Raw genomic sequence first — 14,174 nt, forward strand, 5'->3', positions numbered from 1 at the left:
TACTATACAACTTGATATCAGCTGATTTGTTACAAAATCGACAAACAATTTTTTTAATCCCAGCTTAATGTCTTATTATAGTTTACACTAATATTTTATCAAAAGAATGTATCGATTTTTGTAAGCGATTTCAGATATATAAAACTATTTGTTATACATATACTTGGAATCAATTGAAAGTACTTAGACTTTAGATGTGTTTTTTTTGGATTGGAATAACATTCCACAATAAGGATATACCCTACACGTTCTAAATTTCTAATGGCAATCTTATGAGAGTTATTATTTCTGTTTAGTTTAAAACAGCTGATTAACAAAACATGTGTTATTCAGACAGTTATTCTAAATTCACTAGGAAACGCAATACTAGTATAAGCTAGTATAGTAATTGGTTAACTGTCACTAACCAACTTATCACCCATTTCATTATGATGGCTTAAACAAAAAGGTTATTTTTCTTGTAAATACTACTCCTAATCTGCGTTATCGACGCGACTGCCCGGCAGTGCGAGGAATCGCTGCTAGATGTCGCTGCCGGCCTCACAACACGAGTGTTAGACACAGGCTCTGTGTGTACTGTGTAGTGCGGGCGCGGGCATTGTAGCTCAGGTTTGAAGTGTAGGCTGGTCGAGTCGAGGTGAAGTTGTGCTAGTTCCGAGCCCGCGCTTGCCCCGAACCGCACTAGTACCAGGTGTTATCTTATAATAACCTATTTCACGCGACATGATAAGGGCTATCTCTTTTCATGTGGTTATTTTAGAAGCGGTGTTCTAAATTTCGTACGAGAATCTGTTTGTGAATATATGAAGAGTTGGAAAAGTGTTGTTTAGTATAAACATTAGAAAAGTGCAATGTGCTCTCTGGATTTATAATTATTATTCGAGAATTGTTTACGGTCTCTTACTGGCCCGTAGGTGAAAGGAATTCTTCAACAGGTAAAGCTGTTTAATTGTAATTCCCTTACTTGCAATTTAGGAGTAATACATCGTATCAAAGTGTTTTCTTGAAACTAAACAGTAAAAACGAAACTCATATCTATTGCACAAATATTACAATAAAAAGCAATTGTTGATTCTAATTGTATTGTAGGTCTTTATTGTCGATTTCTTTCAGTCTTCGGAGTTAATTTTTATATCTAAGGCGACTAATTATTAAGGTATAAACATTGCAAGTGTATACGGTTTATAATCACAGTACCGTATAACGTTAGTAACCCGATAAGAAAATCTTTGACTACCTTATAATATGTAATTACAATATTTGTTTGAGATAGTTGTATACTTTTATGTACAATTCAAATGTGAATTTTAGGAAAATTTTTTATAAAGCCTCCAAGAACTGATTGAGGGAATTTCTTAAATGTTTGCAGTCACTTGAAATTAATTACATTAAATATTTGCTGTTTTATAGAGACAATTTAGTATTTAAAACAAATTTTTATTTTAACTAGTATTTTCCCATAGGAATAATATAGGATCATCATATATAAGGAGCATATTAGTTTGATGCATTTTTAATAAAAGCATAACAAATGTACTAAATTATTGTATAGTGTCCTTTTTTGAAAATCGTGTGTACGCCTACTGTTTTCTTCGGGATATGCTGTTAATAGAAACTTTGATTGAATTTTTACTAATACGCTTTGCAAAAGAGTAAAAAAATAAAAGTTCAAGCAGAGTAATATCTAACATTAGAGTTTGGGGTGAAACCCCTTCATATTAGGTTCATGGAAAGGGAAGGGTTAACGGAGGTACCTTTTTCGCATTATGGTGAATGCGTAAATTAAGCGTGTTTAATTTTTCAATTTTATATGAGTAGCGGTACTCTCTGATGATTGGGTCCAGGAATATTCATATTTCTGAAATCAGCGCATTCAAGATTTAGTAACCAAGGAAGTAATATAACGCAAGATTTAAATTGACAATTTACACTGATTTCTATGATACCTATGGTCGTGTTCACAATAACAAGGAAAGGAGTTTAGGCTGATAGCTAAGTATATTAATAACTCTGTAACTCACGACTAGCTGGATGTACAGTAGCTTCCAATATCACGATTCGATTCGCGACCCGCTCACTGTGCCGCTGAACCAATCGGTCCTCAGACTGAAACTAATGCGATTTTGGCAATCCTACATTAATATCGCTGTAGGTAAAAACTAAATTTTATTCTTCTAACACTTATGATTTTGACTACAAACATTTATACAGCTATCATTATTATTAGGGAATGTACTTTTTAAGTTTTTCTCGGATTCGTGCAGAATGTAATGCAATTAAATAACTTTTTCGTCGGAATAGTCTAAATTAAATATTCTTTACAATTTTCTTTTCCGTATACAATTTTAACGTGTTTAAAATAACATTTTTATCTGTAGCCAGGTTTAATTTTATTCTTGGACTCGTCCAATTAAAAATTATTTAATGTAAGCTATTTATGTTTAGTTTAAAGCCTAAAAGCTACCGTATTTAATTGAATTTTCAGTTAGAGATATATTGTATTAATGAGAAGACCTCATCACACATAAATTATATTGGCATATTAACCCAACCCACTTCATTCAGTGTATTAGCAAGCTATCCAAGAGGAAAATTAAGAGCTTACACATCAATCAGATAACTGCATAATTTAAGTCAATTTAAATGAGCTTTTATATAAGTTTTTATATCGTGGAATATATTAAATTTATACAGTTTATGGTTACTTAAGTGCCTGGCACTGACTTCTCACAGACTGCCCTTGAAAAGCGCGATGAATGAACAACTGCATTGTTCCTCGTATCGGTATCATATGGACAGATAGACAAACATGATGTTTATATCAGTGTGAGTTAGTGTTAGTGTTGATAATATAGTTAGACACGAATATTATCCAATCAGGCGGTAATTATACAGGTAACATTTAGTTACCACTTTTTGCAAGTATCGCTCGACAAAATATTTAGGTCGAACTATCTGTACTCTCGCCTCCTAACTAATGTACTGAGCATGTGGTAATGTTAGATTATATAAACAAACCGACACAACCGAGTTCATAAGGGTCTTACAGAACGTCACGAAAGATATAGCGACAGACAGACGGACGGACTGCCCTTTAACTTGTTTACTCCGAAATAAATATAACTCTTAATTGGATCAAGAGGAACCCATGTACTAAGTTTCAAGTCTACGATCTCACAGTAATCAAGAGTAATCGCACAGACAGACGGAAATATGGACAGTGACACGATATCAAGGAGGCTCTGTTGGTCTTTAATAAAAAGAGAAAACTTAGGTAATAGCTGAGCACATCCCAAATTCCGGGCCTCTAGAGAATAAGAACCTTCCTGCATACTGCGTATATCCCAAAGTCTAAATGTATCTATTGAACATATGTTTGTTGTCGTTCCACGTTCCAATCTCTGAGTGTATTAAAACAAGAATTAAACCAGATGGTCCATGTACTTATTCTAACCCTACTAACCGGTTTCAGGCCAATTTGCAACAGCGCAATTTTAATATAGGAAAGTGCATTGAATGCACCAATCCTACCCAACCGGTTCTCTCAAGTGCATCTACCGTTAGAGACTAAGTTTCTACATATTTGTGCAATTTAACACCTTGCTGCTAGGTTTTGAGAACTACGTCAATTAGTTCGTAGAAGTTCAGCTTTTGTTTGACGTATTTAAGAATATTCTCGTTTGAGTATAGGAGGATACACAACTATTATATCAGACAATGATTTCTAATGTTATACGGTATTGTGAAAATAAGATAGACTTTAATGTTTTCGTGTTAGAGAATACTGCTAATTACTTTGAATAAGTTGATCTCCTAGAAATGTAGAATGAGAGAAACGATGGGTTCTTTCACACGTTTGTTGTTGATTTAACTGGAAGTTCTCTAGTCGTGTTCAAGCCACAAATAGCCGTAAAGGAAGCGTCTGTCATTCACCAAGGCTTTGCGATTAATGGCCTGTGCTGTGTGGTTAGAGACCGCGAGGCAGGCGATTGTTCTCCGCCATCAACACCTTTTCATTTCGATTTTATAGACTGGGAGCTTTCAGGTTCAGAGCAGGCTGTAGTGAGTTTTACCTTATACGAACAAAGTTACGCTTGAACCACTTAATATTGGTCGTAGAATTATTGGATATGTATCGTGATAAAGATTCGATCAATACCCAAAGGTCTTTTGTTTTTTATGAAGGGTATATTTTGACGTAGGTACGGTATTATTAGGATAAAATCCCAAACTTAGAGTTGTAATGTCACACTAACTAATGATCCAAAATGAATCGAGATAGATATATGAACAGTTGAGCATTGTTGGCCAGCTGAGCGTATGTCGGCGGTTTTTGAGATTGCATTCTTTTGTAGCGTGGTGTTGTGTTTCGAAGTTGTATTGAATAAATGACGTTCCCAACTGATATTCTGGTTTGTTGACATCTTTGGTTTAGGAACGACTATGAGACGTGTTTAAATTATTGTTCTTGTATAAATATTATCAGTCAGCATTTAAAACTTACTTTTATAAAAGTGCAGCCAAAAATATGAGACAGAATCTAAAATCCCCTTCGCTTAATCAATCTAAGGAGGGAATATTCTGAACGAACCCTCTGGTTGATATTAGTCTCAGCACCCATATTAATTAACTGCCCTTGCTAATAAAAAGTGCTAACGTTCACTTTAACCTTGTGTTTTTAAGGGGAGTTGAACGGTCCATAAGGCCCAATGTTAAAATAAGGTAACCTTATGTACCTTTTTCTCAGAACTCATAACAGTTAGGAAGTTGAAATCTTTACACAAGGTGTAGGATATAATATTGTATTTATACCTCTAAAATCTTTGTAAAATAATTGATACAACTAAAGAAAAAAATTTTTGTATTTGTGTTATTTTTTATTTTTATATTTTAAGATAAAATATTTTTCTAAAAATTGATTTATTGATGAAATTTGATAAAACTAGAGCTACATGCTTCTAAAAGGCTACTTTATAACCAGTAAACATTTCATGTGTGTAGCATTTATAGTTTCTGAGAAAAAGGTACATATATATTAAAAACCGGTAATTTTCAAAAACAGCGGAAAACAAAAAATCTAAATAATTATAAGTTTATATTACCTTTAGAAGCCTCCAGGACAGTAGCTACCATCCATTTCCTCTTCCTCACCTAATAACTGTCTCCTTTTCTTTATTCTTGCTTCCTTAGTCATTGACTCTGCTTTCAGATCTGCCTTCCTCATCCTGACTTCATCGAGGCTCTTCAATGTCCTTACGGTGTATTTGCCACAGTCTTTTATTCCTAACTCCTTTTAAACCTTGATCCTTCCAATGTTACCTTCATTGAATTTTAGAACAGCATCATGAACACCTAATACAAGAGTCTCTCTTCCAACAAACACATTTTTTGGGATTCGGTTCCACACTACATTGTTGAAAGATGTTCACGTTCTGGGTTTTACCGTGAAGACATTTTTTTTAGTAGATCTAATCTTGACAAATCTCTGTATGTAGGTTTTATTGCTGTCAATACAGCTTGAGGTAGAGAATGTTTGTGATTGTAGGTAATTTCTTCTTTATTTACTTCTGCTAACCTGTATTTGCACCAGGTGTTAGGAGGCGGAGGGCAAAGTTGATGCGAAATTTGTTATGTAATCTTATATTTGAAAAATCATAGAAGCTCAACGGAAAGCCATTTTTATGTAGGGATTGCAGTAAATTGTTCAGAAAGAATCAAATAATAAAATAAAAAATAAAAGCGAAAAAACATTTTTTTGCAGATTTTTGCGTTCAACTCCCCTTAAGCAGCATCCGTGTTTTTGTTTACTTTCGTCTTAATAACAACAGCTGTAGACTCAGTTTTTGTGTCTACGGGAGCTGCCTGCGCCATATCCCACCCGTATGTTTGCGTCCCGTGAAATAATTCCTGTGTCTATTGGGGACATCTCCTCTATGCTCTGACTTTGTTGTGAATTAAACTATAATATTGCACATGAATCATCAATTATAAATATAACTATTCCCCATATTTTCCGATTTTGTATTAGCATATTAATCGAATTATATTAAATGTGTAAATCATGCTTTGCAAATCGTTATAACTAGAACATTTAGTAAGGTAAATGCAATTAAACGAGCACTAAACTTTATTTTGATAGTATTAATTGTGTCACCTTGATTTAGTAAACATTCGATGTGCATACTGCATATAATGAATGCTGTGTAAACGTATTGTCGAGAATATTCAAGGTCAACGATACACTAGCGTAGAGTCTAGTACCTACTAGTTTCGCCTCAACGTGGGTGCAGATAACCTAGAGACAAGTTGCGCTATAAGCGAGTGTTTTATAGTGTGTTATATTTTTATAGTACTATAACAAGGACACACGTTAGACATATTGGTGATTAAATTTAAATAACTTCTGTATAAACTATGTAGTTGCTTCATCCATAAGAGCATGTTTAAATCGGGTGTAGCTGGTGAACCAAATGCACACTATTAATTAAATGTGGACAGATTTGAGTTTTAAAACAACGTGAGAGAAGTTGTTTCTTAATACCCATAAAGTAGACTAATTTAATATCGGAACGAATATTTAAATGTAGTAGTTTCATAATTTACGAATTTGCTTACATTTTTACATATTTTCTTTGAAATGTTCAAATTTTAATCTTTTATATCAAGCAATGGCCGTGTTATACATTTTAACTTAAATAAAACATCGTGATATGATAAAAGGCTATGATAGGCGAAGTTAGGATCATAAAGTTATACGGGTCAATGGAAATATACAAAACACATGTTGGGTGAATTAAATGTAATAAATATTAAATAACAAGATTTTAAAAGTTCGGATTTCAAAACCAACTAGATTGCTAAAAAGCGGTCAGATATTTGATCAAATGTTATCTCCATGATAACAACTAGATTATCTACTAGAAATGAACATGAACATTTTACAATAATCGGCTCCACAATATGTCAAGTGTTAACAACATGTCGTGTTGATTATTTAAAAAACGTTAAAAACGTTAAATGGGAAAGGGAAATCTCCCTTTGTGTTTTCTTGTGTTTTTTTGTTTCTAGAAAGAAGCAAGGTTTGAAATCACTATTGAGTGGAATTCATTAGGAAATAACCTTACGCCTGTTACTAAAAATACTAAGAAAATTGTGTTTTCAAATTTAGAAAATGGAGAAGTGTTTTATAAACGAGTTCTGAATGCTGTCCAAGCATAAAGGACACAGAGCGAGTTTGTTTTCCCAACTTCAAAACACTTCCAGTCCTTTGAAATCTGGAATGTACATTTTTTATAGATGAGCATTTAGAATGGAGTGATATTCACCTTTTATTCTATAATAACAATAATAATAATATAACATTTTAATTGCAAGCAGATAAATCTTTGTAATATAGTAAGAAATTTGTAAATATGATGAGTTTTATTGGTGGTGTATTGATATCAATCAAAATTACACTAAAATTGTAATAACACTATTGCATTTACAAAGTATACTTTTCGTTCTGAAATTTGTAGTTTTTATAGACTGTACCTTTTATATACATTCAATATATACATATTATTCTATATAATATGAATTTATGCGTAAATTTTATAAAGAGAGGAAATGGTATAGAGATGAATATGACGCATTTTATTGGGTTTTAACTATGAGTTCGTCTCGTTAATCCTAGATTGCGCTGATATTGGCCAGTTGGTTATGATTACAACAATTAAAAGTTCACCCAACACAGCAGTTGCAGTAAGTAGTTCATTGCAGTTAAATCCGCTATTCAATGCGCCTCACTCCGGCTATCGTTATATGTTTTCTATAGACGTGAAGTAAATAATTTGCAGGATTTTACAGTCAAAACTACTACATTTCAACCAACTTAACAATAATCGTAATATATTTTCTTGTATATACAGTTTATACACCGGTACAAATAATGCTGCACTATTTTATTAAATTATTTAATAAACAGCGATCTGCCTATCGTAAACCTCTAGACAAATTCAATAGCCACGTTTCCTCTAGGGTTGATTATCTAACTAATATATTGTTCATGTGGATTGATGGTTATTCAGGTCAAGTCACCCTTATCAGAACTGTTCCACATTGTGGACCTTTAGATTTCAGTATAGTACACTTGGTTTGAATCACATTATTTGTGCGATATACTGTACTACTTCTGTTTCTCATTTTACAATTCGAGTTGAGCTATTGCGGTAATCCAAGTGGTGTACCACGTAGGCCTAAAACAAAAATATTTTTTGAAACTTGTGAACAGAATTTGTAAACTAACATCTGTTAGAATAAAAAGGTTTCCAACGCAGATAATAGTTGGTTAGAAACACAGCCTGTGTGTGTGACCTGTCTGGATAGGTGTCGCCCACGCCCGTATCATGGCTGTACGAGTGTGGGCGTATCCAGATGTCTAGGACACGTGCTGCAGCAGCTTGCGCTGGAGCTTCCTCTCCCAGTGCTGACAAGACAACAAAACCAGCACCACACCTACAGGCTCAGGCGCCCTGGAGTATCTCCAGATATCTGTGGCGTGTTGCGGCAGCTAGGGCTAGAGGTTCCTCTTCCAGAACTCACAAAACAACACCAGCGCCACACATACAAGTGCAGACGTCCTGGAGAATCTCCAGATATCTACGGCGTATTACGGCAGCTAGAGCTAGAGTTTCCTCTTCCAGAACACACAAAACAACACCAGCGCCACACCTACAAGTGCAGACGCCCTGGAGAATCTCCAGTTATCTGTGGCGTATTACGGCAGCTAGAGCTAGAGTTTCCTCTTCCAGAACTCACAAAACAACACCAGCGCCACACCTACAAGTGCAGACGCCCTGGAGAATCTCCAGATATCTACGGCGTATTACGGCAGCTAGAGCTAGAGTTTCCTCTTCCAGAACTCACAAAACACCAGCGCCACACCTACAAGTGCAGACGCCCTGGAGAATCTCCAGTTATCTGTGGCGTGTTACGGCAGCTAGAGATAGAGGTTCCTCTTCCAGAACTCACAATACAACACCAGCGCCACACCTACAAGTGCAGACGCCCTGGAGAATCTCCAGATATTTACGGCGTGTTACGGCAGCTAGAGCTAGAGTTTCCTCTTCCAGAACTCACAAAACAACACCGGCGCCACACCTACAAGTGCAGACGCCCTGGAGAATCTCCAGATATCTACGGCGTGTTACGGCAGCTAGAGATAGAGGTTCCTCTTCCAGAACTCACAAAACAACACCAGCGCCACACCTACAAGTGCAGACGCCCTGGAGAATCTCCAGATATCTAGGGCGTGTTGCGGCAGCTAGCGCTAGAGGTTCCTCTCCCAGTGCTGACATGACAACACCAACGCCGCACCTACAAGTTCAGGCAGGCACCCTTGAGTATTTCCAGACGTTGAACCGCCAACCTTTATTGGGAACATACCCTTACCAAAATACCAGAATTTCTCTTCAGTTTCACGGAAAGGGATACTGAATTATTTGTCTCATCAATAACAGCTTTTGCCAGCATTTCCTTATCGATTATAATGACTAGCATCCATGTTGAAAGAGACACTATCCACATTTCGGATCTAGATGTAGAACTTATTAATTCGTTGCTAGTAGTGATTGTCAACTGCACAATGTCTCTAGTTACTAGAGGCCATGTGCGTTAGATTACAAGGTCACATTGCACAATCGCTTCTATTGAAAACTATCCACTGCACTGCTGAACAATCACTCACTATCAGTGCAATTATAAACACTTCAAAATTTAAAGGTCTTGTAAACATGTAAAGGAGAACTTAATAGTCACAAGTTACGATTTACATAAATTAAGTATAATATATTACAATACTTATTGACAAATGAATTAATTATTACATATATAAAAATGTTACTTGAATTTCCAAGTCTAACGTTATTACTACCACTCTACATAATTTCCTAGAGTCTACAGTTCTAAAGATTTATGTGCATAACAAGCTAGGAGTACACTAGACTACATCTCGTGTTATAGGCTCCGTCCGTTAAGAATAGAATCACATTTGCAGCTCATTTCGTATTCGAGGATCCTGCGAAAAGACAGAAAGACGAGACATTTTACAGCCTTCTGATGTGATAGGTATCACTTACTCTCATCAAATTAAGTTAAAAGCAAACTTCAAGTCTATAGCTCAATTACTTCTCGAGCAATCCTTCGCTAATGCTCAGCCAGCTCAAAATCTAAAAAGGTCAGAATTATAATTTAAAGTATAATTCACTCATTTTTCTTAGGATATTCATTCTTAGGATATTCTGCCTGCGAACAGTTAGGCTTCGTTATCTGTCATCCAACTTCCATAGAGGACACCATCATCATCGAATTCAATATTGCCTATATGAAATGAGGCTTCAGGTGAAGTTTCAAGTCAAAATCTAATTTCGTTCTCGAGATATCATGCGGACAAACATGCAGACTGACAGAAGAGGAGTTGCTCTAGGCTCACGAATGTAGGCTTTACAAAAGATCAACCAATAAATCATGCACATTGTTTAAGAAGCTTCTATCTATTTTGTAAATATGCTTTATATATAATTATAGTTTTGCACAGGTCCGTACATGGTAGGTTGTGAAATAGATAAATATGAATAGTCGTAAATATGCAATCGAATTGACGACTTATTAAAACAATATCCTCGCAATAAATAATGTGAAAGTTTGTTTGGATGTATGAACCATCACAAAATCAACGACGGTTGAATTTAGAATTGATATTATTTTGTTTTAAACCATACGAAAATCTTACAAATGGATTCTTATCTGAATCAACAATCCAATACCTCCCCCCACTGTCTTACAAGCGGCCTGGGGAATGCTCACAATGCCGAACTATACTATTCTGTCCGATGACCTGGGGTCTATGGGTACACTAGCTCACAATATCGAGCTTTACTATCTCTGGGCCTCTGTATGGTATATACCCATATACTTCAGCTCACAATGTCGAACTTTAATATACTCTGTCCGATGAGTTGGGGTCTCTGGAGGGTATATATCCATATACTTCTTAAAGCAAATAAAACCCGAAAATTACTGAAAATGATTACATGATATTGTGTATACTGTATAGAGAAAATTGATTTCTCTATAATAATATTGTATGTATATTTGCTTAAGTCAATAAATTGTGTCCATTAGTAAAAAAAGCTTGCGGGCGCCGGATGCACACCCTTTACAAAGGGGTGAAACGTTTCCAGGAAACCTTACAAGTTCTGGCATGGATTGAATTTCAGATCTCCTTTAATGGAAAAACTGTTTTTGCCTGTACAGCTCTGATCATTAGAATTATTCCTGGTCGAAATTCCTTAACCTAGTTAGATTAATGACTATTGAGGAACGTTTCAGTTTTTGCTATAGTTTCGCAAAGATCTACATTTTCTGCAATAGAACTTTCTCTTTCGTTCCACTCGCAATCCTCGTCTCCTGTCTATCCGGAGAATCCAACTCTCCTTCAACTTCTCCAGCCACAATGGAGACATTCTGGAGAAGTTCTAGTTGCTGACGTCAGCGCGCTGTGAGGCGGCACCATGACAGGCACGTACACGGACAGGTACGACAATTACCTCTCTTTATTCCCCGTCTCGAAGTCGGATGTCAGGCCCGGTGATGGTGATGCAGAAACACGTGACGGCCCGTTGGATGATGCCACTCCACTCTCCTAGTCATGCATGACATTCAACAGATAGTTACTATTCTTGGATAAATTATTCATGGACGGCCCTGACGCAGAGATTTACATCAGGTAGTGTTTGGTTTCTTTAGTCCCTTACTGATAACGAACAGAAAGTTGTGTTATTAGGAAAACTGATACCTATTACTGGAAACGTCATCGAGAAACTGACTGTGATCAAAATACTATGGGAAAAATGTATTTACACGCCAAAAACTAGTAATTATCAACGCATATATGAGTAGATGATGTAAACAAATCGCAACGTTTTGTATGACCAATGAGAATTTGACTTGCATATCATATTATATTATTATGCCAAATGTTACAATTGACATATTTAGTATTATGCTATATTTCACCACTGCCGTTGAATACAGTGTCATGCCATATTTGAGAATTGCATTGCCATATCCAGTATTATGCCATAATTTACCAAAAACATGTTCAGTATTATGATATACATTGAAATTAGTCATTGACATAATCAGTATAGTCAAGTCATTCAATATCGTACTACAATTTATCACCACAATATTCCATTACCGAATTCTTTACCCATTCTAATGCAAAAGTTTATGAAGATAACGTACCAGTATTCATTGTTAATCGCTACTAACCAATAGTAAAATTAGATTTGTCATTGTCAGCCTGCACTAATTTACATTAACTGCCCCACTTGAGTTCACGAAATTTTAGAGTAGATATTCGTTAGAGATCTTCTTCATTAAGTCAATGAAAAAGGTTAACGATATCATCAACATAGAAGCGGAATATAATACTCGGTATTCTAAGCAACTATATGGTTTGATTATACCTGTACTATCTTCTTTTCATAATATCCATTGGCTTGGAATTGCATTACATCTGGGTACCAGGCGAAGATGTGTTTTAGTTACAGGCCAGATGTCCAAGACCAATATCATGAAGGTAGGTTCTGACTGTTTATGTTTACATCTATATAAACGGCATAAGTTAATATTAGGTGAGCGATCATGGACGAAAGTGTAGCCTCACCGGATACGCTCCAACACCAGCTACGGCTGCTGTCGACTGCGGCTGTTAATAGGTGACCGCAGTGTGACCTTGGCCAAGCCCACACTCAACCATGGTGTGGTGTTCGTGTTCAAGTCTCCTCACATTGACGGTATAATTATCATCGCTAAACTGTGATCTAATTCTTCCAAGGAAACCGGCAGTGGTGAGGAAACTCATGCCATAGCTCTGATTCATCGCGTTATATACATTCATGACGTTTTTGTTGATTATATTAGAAGTTAATATTCGTTGCTTACAAAATGGAAATGCTTTAGACAGAGTTATGTTGCGTGTTGACAAATTTTAATCTTTGTGTAATCAGATATTGGAAAAGGAAACAGTCTCTGAAATAGTTTCTAAGTCCTTAGCAATAATCTTTTTCTATCAACAAACAATTCCCGACAGGTACTTCTTAAATCGTGTCGTTGTATGCATATGATCGATAACTCTTGAGGTAAAGGACCTAAGAATGTAGTATGTAGGTTACTCGTGGTCCTAGAAAGAATGGATTTTAGGATCGAAAGGTCAGAGGTAAGCAAAGTCAGTTTTGTGCAAAGTTAAGTTATTCAGGACATACGACCACTGAAATAGTAAATATAAATGCATGTTGTGAGCTTCGATGGATAGGAATAACAGCCCAGCCACATTATAAAATAATAGGCTAATTGCGTACATTTGTACGCGAAATATAGATGTATAAATAGTGAATAGTTAGTTTAAATGTGTACACTGGATTATTATTATGCAATCGTTACCCTAAGAACACAGGTGACACAACCAGAGCCATGTCGTGGCTATTCGTACGTAGCAATTTAAGTGCTCTGGTGTTATTGGTAGTTAATTTTAAAAATTCAAGTACTTACAATTATTTTTTATATTTACTACACAGCTTGTTGGCTGAGTGATAGCGAAACCTACATTCGTGTCTCTCTGTCCTACGATATCTCGAAAACGAAGTGACCTGTGAATTTGAAATTGTCCATGAAGCATCATTTTTATTCGAGGAACACTTAATTCGATTATGGTGTATGTCACTCCATGGGATTTGGCTGAGGGTAACCATGATAATAACAAGAAAATAGCAGAATAAATAAATTTGTAAACAAACTCAGTATACTCCTGAGATTTTAACACTTGAAATTTTAACTCATGTAACTTAATTATCCTAACACATCCAAATTCTTTTGTGATGACTTGGTGGGTAGACAATTTCATCAGCAAAAACGTGAATCTGTTATGTGGTAAGATATCTTGCGAAAGATTTTATCTATAGACTTGAAATTTTGCATGAAACTTCATTTCTACATTAACAAAGTTACAACCGCTTTTGTAAAAAGTTAGGATAGTCAGGACATGCTACCTTTCACCACTGCCAGCCAAGTTCAGAATCTTTGTGTTTACAGAACAATTACATGGTCACAACCTGAAACTTTTCAGAATT

The 14,174-nt window shown here is 35.7% G+C and overlaps 1 protein-coding gene across 1 annotated transcript in view; it reads left to right on the top strand.

Moving 5' to 3' along the window:
• The first annotated feature begins 569 nt into the window (after nucleotides 1–569).
• LOC124362802 (CD151 antigen-like) overlaps nucleotides 570–14,174 on the top strand; it is a 59,132-nt gene continuing 45,527 nt past the window's right edge. Inside the window, 1 exon segment of the mRNA XM_046817615.1 lies at nucleotides 570–935. The gene's annotated coding sequence lies outside the window, so the exon portion shown is untranslated.

This window comes from Homalodisca vitripennis, chromosome 5 (assembly GCF_021130785.1).
Source record: "Homalodisca vitripennis isolate AUS2020 chromosome 5, UT_GWSS_2.1, whole genome shotgun sequence".
In the NCBI taxonomy this organism is placed as follows: domain Eukaryota; kingdom Metazoa; phylum Arthropoda; class Insecta; order Hemiptera; family Cicadellidae; genus Homalodisca; species Homalodisca vitripennis.